This window comes from Tachyglossus aculeatus, chromosome X1 (genome assembly GCF_015852505.1).
Source record: "Tachyglossus aculeatus isolate mTacAcu1 chromosome X1, mTacAcu1.pri, whole genome shotgun sequence".
NCBI classification, from domain to species: Eukaryota; Metazoa; Chordata; class Mammalia; order Monotremata; family Tachyglossidae; genus Tachyglossus; species Tachyglossus aculeatus.
This window is the reverse complement of record NC_052101.1, coordinates 21,817,944-21,823,943: the sequence shown is the minus strand read 5'-3', so window position 1 is coordinate 21,823,943 and position 6,000 is coordinate 21,817,944. Positions and strand designations below refer to the sequence as shown.

Sequence of the window (6,000 nt, the reverse complement as noted above, 5' to 3'; positions counted from 1 at the left end):
TGTCAACCGACTCTGCTGTGCTATACTCTCCCAAGCATTAACGTACAGAAAGCGCTCAAAACCCATGGATCGATCGATTGTCGAGCACTAAAGCAGATGGACACAACCGAAATGTGAATTAAAGGGGCAGAACCCTGGCTTCGGCTCATCAATCAGCTCACCGCCCTGTGTCGGCCGCTCGGCGTGAAGAGGGAGAAAAAAACTAGGGTCACACTGCCTGTTCCGACCACAAAGGATTGGCGTAAACTTCGAGCCAAACTTTTTCCGGGTGAGCGAATAACCGAGACGGAAGCTCAAAGTGCTCGGTCTTCCACCTCGCTGGGCAGCGCAGGTGACGAAAAACAGGAGTCCCCAAATTTTCGTCGCGGAATCCCTGAAACAGAACACTCATTACAGAATTTGTGGAAAAATTATTTAACAGAGCATGAGAGTACAGAAACACTTTATTAAGAGTATTAATTTTAAATTAGTATTTGAAATAACAGTTGCATAAAGCCTGGATTAGCTGTAATGCATAATACTCATACTTGGTTTGATGACATCTCTTAGCAATTTACCGGACAAAATTCAAACTCTTTTTTTTTTTTATTAAGCACATTCCACAGTACAAAGCTTTAGATCATGAACAATATCTGTACAATTTAACAGGTTCGGGAAGCTGTCCATACACAAATTTGTTTCAAACAGATCATTGGCAAACATAATTAATTACAAGTTAGAATTAAACTATCCCAGTGCTTTGAAACATTAATATAGCCGTAATGTACAGTTGCTCAATCAGGGTTAGCAAAACGGGGTCCAGAGTGCCGTCGGGGAGGAATCCAATTCACCCCAGAAGTCCGAGCTCCTTGGATGCCGATACCAAGTCCGCTGCTGCGTTCTAAGAAGAGCACAATCGAGACGTTCTCTGCGTGTTCAAAAACCATGATCTCCCAAGGAAAAAACAGGAATCTTCACTTAATACATGCATTAAAAAAAAAAGGACTCCACTCTTTTAAGCAATTCCTTTCTCTTCAGGGCCGCAAGAGCCCCTCTCCGTAGTTTCCTATTGCAGCTATAGGGTGAAAAGGGGGAGGGAAGCCACTTTCACAAACTACAGTCAAGCTTACAAAAACGGTTGGGGTTATGGATGCTGCTCTTTTGCACTCTGAGGTTCGATCATCTCTAAGAAATAAATATTGCTAGTAACATATAGGAGGGAGTCCTAACTTGAAAACACACATTGATCCCGACACCTTCCTCGATGCAAAGGGTGAAACACGCCAAGACGATTAGGACTTTAGTAGCATTTGTGGGTGGTGGGAAGCATTTTGAACAGAATGACAGGCAGAGGGATGATTGCTGGCTGTACTTGTTCCACTGCATTTGAATAATGACTGATTGGTCCTTTAAATGTGACTGACATTCCTGGCTTAAAAAAAGAAATCAAAAAAGGTCAGATAAGAACTTAGGGAATTACAGGTAATCAGGAATACCAGCTGACACTTCGGGGTCAATATATTACTCACAATTAACTAAGGAAACTGTATATTTTACACACACACACATTTTTAAGGGCGTTTTGAAACTGAAGAACCAAAAATCTCTCTCCCTCTCTCTCTCACACACACACATGCACGCACATTTGAGGGTGTTTTGAAACTGAGGAACCAAAAATCATCCCACTGAAAGCTGCAGTCATTTAAAGTCACCCAAGGGAATCCCCAAGATACGTTCTTGGTGAATTTTACTTTCTTACAGAAGAGTGCTACGAATGTAAGCATCCACATTATATTAAAGGCAGGCCTTCCTCGCAAGATGTGTTAAAAAGCAAATAAAAATCATAGGTGAGAAATGCTAATGCCGCAGCCCAAGAACTGCTCTTGAGTGGCAGCACGCTAATCACAAGAGATGATTTCTAGAGCCATAAATATGCATGATAATCATGGGAGTCCTCTGATGCGGTCACACTTCCATCCTGGATAAAGTTACAAATATAAATAAATTGATCGTTGTCTCACAGGTTTTTCTCCCCCCCGCCGCCTACCAAACAGCCGACTGACTGCTATGGAAGGTTAATTCGAAGACACCTGTGCTGATAAAAGGATGAAAATAAAAAGGTACCTCGATCGTACATACTGCAGCACAGAGTCTAAGATACAGAACGGAAATGTTTTCCATTTTTAAAAAGTTTTGAAGGTACATTTTAAAATGTAGTTCCCATTTAAAAAAAAAAACACAACTTATGAATACTAAAAAAAAAAAAAACAACCAAAAACTTTAAGTCCTAGATAGCTCATATTAACCCTTTGGAGCCGGTCATGGGGAATGTCACGGGGCTAGCTGAAAGCATCCAATGTCCAGCGACCACGAGTCCCCGGACTCGGCACGCCTCGCGGCTATGCTGTTATGTACATTATATCTACATGCTTATACAGGATTTTTAAATTATGAGGCAAGCACACGTGTAAAGAGAGTACGCGAGCAAACATCGGGGAAACGTGGGCCGGGTGGAGTAGGGAGCAGGGGTGAAAGAAAAGGTGAATGTTCTCCTACCAGTTCAAGAGAACAAAAGCCTGACTGACGGGTCCTCGGTAGAGTCAGAGCAGTTTCTGGTGCAGAAATGAAGGAGCATCAAAAATAGTACTAGACAATGCGGAAACATCTTCGGTTTTCCCCACACTCTCCTAAGGCGACAAGTTCTGAGTTCGAACGGGCTTGCGCGGTCTAAAAGAGAATGCTGACTCGGGGAGGTCACTCTACATTCTGGGCATGTGTTTGGCACCCAAATTTCACTGGAGAATGCTGATCTTTAAAGTCAGACAAAAGTGCAAAGCAATATAAATTAGGCCAAGTCTTTCCTTGACTTCCGATTTACTTCTGTGAAACAGACGGTAAAGCCAGTTTATATGAACAATTTACGTTTGAAGCATTCGATTTTGCATTGCAGTGATGGATGGGTTTCTTGTCTACTTGACGCTGATGAACTGTAGCAAACTTCTCAAAGTAGATGAAGAAATACAGGATGCGCGTTTGGTGTTTCTTTTTTCATTTAGCTTTGTGCCGTTTTGCATCTACACAGCAGCTAAAACCAATTTCATCTTGATATTTAGACGTGAACGAACGGACATCTTTAGGCATGTGGGCGTATAAGAGCCACATATCCAGTAGTTCATGACCGTGAAACCCTGAAAAAGAGTTACGGTGGAAGTTTAACAAAACGCTCCCCCGATGACGAATAGCGATTATTCTCCAGGTAAAGACGAGAGATTACTTTTTTTAAAAAAACATGATCTTTGCAGGATGGTGGCTTTGTGTGGCTTAACCTTTCCCGTTAATGGCATGTGTCACAGTTACACAACAAACAAGGATTTTCACCATCGGATGCGAGAATTTTAGACTGTAAGGCGGTCACATGCCCCCAAAAAAGGATGTGTGGAAGATAGGTAAATATATCTTATTGCAATATAGTACAACACAATGTTTTTTATGGTATTTGTTAAGGCACGGAGAAGTTTAGCGACTTGCCCAGGGTCACACAGCAGACAAATGGCGGAGATGGAATTAGAATCCAGGTTCTTCTCACTCCCTGGCCCAAGCTCTATCCACTAGGCCATGCTGCTTCTCATAATTAATACTGAATTCCCAGGCTCAGGAATCTTTAAAGTGAAAATATGATTGGTGCAGAATTGCAATTATTTTTTTCAAAAAATCTCTAAGTGGTGTTGCCTCCTCTTCTCTTGTAAGGAATCCTTAGCAGGGAGAGCTCCCAAAATTTGGAAGCATTTTGTTTTAGAGTTAAAACAAAACCCCCAAATTTCAAGTGTAGAGTAATTTAATTTTCAAATTAAATTAAATTTTAACCCCCAATATTCAAAATTAAACCTGATAGCTACCCCTCAACTTATCTTTCATCTGGACTTACTACACTGAGGCCCTTAACTGAGCTCTACATGTTATTTATTAGACCCTTCCAAGGTTGGCTGCTGGAAAGGCCGGGCATCGTATTAAATGGCCAAGCATATCCTCAAAGCCATATAAACCAGCTAGCTGGTTGCAGGAGAAATGCAGTTAGACTGCCATTTTGCTGTGGTTCTTTTGCCTAATACATACCCCCGTCTGCTAGACACAAATCAATCAATCAATCGTATTTACTGAGCGCTTACTGTGTGCAGAGCACTGTACTAAGCACTTGGGAAGTACAAGTTGGCAACATATAGAGACAGTCCCTACCCAACAGTGGGCTCACAGTCTAGAAGGGGGAGACAGAGAACAAAACCAAACATATTAACAAAATAAAATAAATAGAATAGATATATACAAGTAAAATAGAGTAATAAATATGTACAAATATATATACATAAGAGCTGAGTGCACAGCTTTTAGGATTTCTGAGTGACTAATATGGGAAGAACGATGTACTACTAAGTGCTTGGGAAAATAATAGTAGCAATAATAATAAAAATAATCTTTGTTAAATGCTTACTATGTGCCACGCAAGAACAGTGCTAAGCTGGGCTAGATACACAGCGTGGCGCAGTCGACAGAGCACAGGCCCGGGAGTTGGAAGGTCATGGGTTCCAATCCCGGCGCCACTATTCGTCTGCTGTGTGATGTTAGGCAAGTCACTTTACTTCTCTGGGCTTCAGTTCCCTCATCTGTAAAATGCGAGCCCCACATGGGACAACCTTATAACCTTGTATCTACCCCAGTGCTTAGAACAGTGCTTGGCACATAGTAAGCGCTTAACAAATACCATCATCATCATACAAGAAGCAGCGTGGCTCAGTGGAAAAAGCCCGGGATTTGGAGTCAGAGGTCATGGGTTCAAATGCCGGCTCCGCCACTTGTTAACTGTGTGACTTTGGGCAAGTCACTTAACTGCTCTGGGCCTCAGTTCCCTCATCTGTAAAATGGGGATTGAAACTGTGAGCCCCCTGTGGGACAACCTGATCGCCTTGTAACCTCCCCAGTGCTTAGAACAGTGCTTTGCACATAGTGAGCGCTTAACAAATACCATCATCATCAGACAAGATAATCAGGTCTGACCCGATCCCTGTTCCACTTGGGGCTCACATTCTGAAGTGGGAGGGAAGGTGGCGGAGGGGGGGACGAAAAGCTCCCTCCTCTACAACCTCAGGTGCAGGATGGAAAATTTATAAGGAATCAATAAATAACACTTACTGAGTGCCTAGGGGGTACAGAGGCACTTGGGAAGGTACTACACAGTTCTCCGACATGATCCCTGCTCTCAAAGAGCTTACAATTTAGAGGATGGGGAGGCAGATACAAACAGGAGGAAGTAATAGAGCATAAGGAAGTGAACAAAAGTGTTCCAGTGCAGGGGTTAGGTGACGAGGAAGTGCTGAGGTGGGAATTGCGGGGGGATGGTGAACATAGAGTGGGGAAATGAGAGATTTAATTAGGAAAGGCCTCTTAGAGGTGGGATCATTTGAAGGTGGGAAGCGGGAGGGAGCTCAGGGGCACAGTACTGTGAGCAGGGTGTGAGCCGGATGACGGGACCGTTACAAGAAATTCTGAGCAACCCTAAAGGTCTATGGCAAATCCTCCCAACCAGGTCTAAATGTACCTGGAATGATGGGCATTATCATCATCATCAATCGTATTTATTGAGCGCTTACTATGTGCAGGGCACTGTACTAAGCGCTTGGGAAGTACAAATTGGCAACATATAGAGACAGTCCCTACCCAACAGTGGGCTCACAGTCTAAAAGAGGGAGACAGAGAACAAAACCAAACATACTAACAAAATAAAATAAATAGAATAGACATGTACAAATAAATTAAATAAATAAATAGAGTAAAAAAATATGTGCAAACATATATACATATATACAGGTGCTGTGGGGAAGGGAGGGAGGTAAGATGGGGGGATGGAGGGGGGACGAGGGGGAGAGGAAGGAAGGGGCTCAGGCATTACTCTGGTAAGGCCCACCCCCGACAAAAGCAATTACATTTAATTGGCAGAAATGCAACATGGCACTAAAGGGCAGAATCAAA

At 42.8% G+C, this 6,000-nt stretch overlaps 1 protein-coding gene across 6 annotated transcripts in view; it reads right to left on the bottom strand.

Annotated features, from left to right (window-relative positions):
* Positions 1 to 566: 566 nt before the first annotated feature.
* The window catches only part of FBXW11 (F-box and WD repeat domain containing 11), a 142,496-nt gene continuing 137,062 nt past the window's right edge, over positions 567 to 6,000 (bottom strand). For all 6 annotated transcript variants that reach the window (XM_038772349.1, XM_038772352.1, XM_038772348.1 and 3 more), the window contains one exon: positions 567 to 3,167. The gene's annotated coding sequence lies outside the window, so the exon portion shown is untranslated. The remainder of the gene's footprint in view (positions 3,168 to 6,000) is intronic.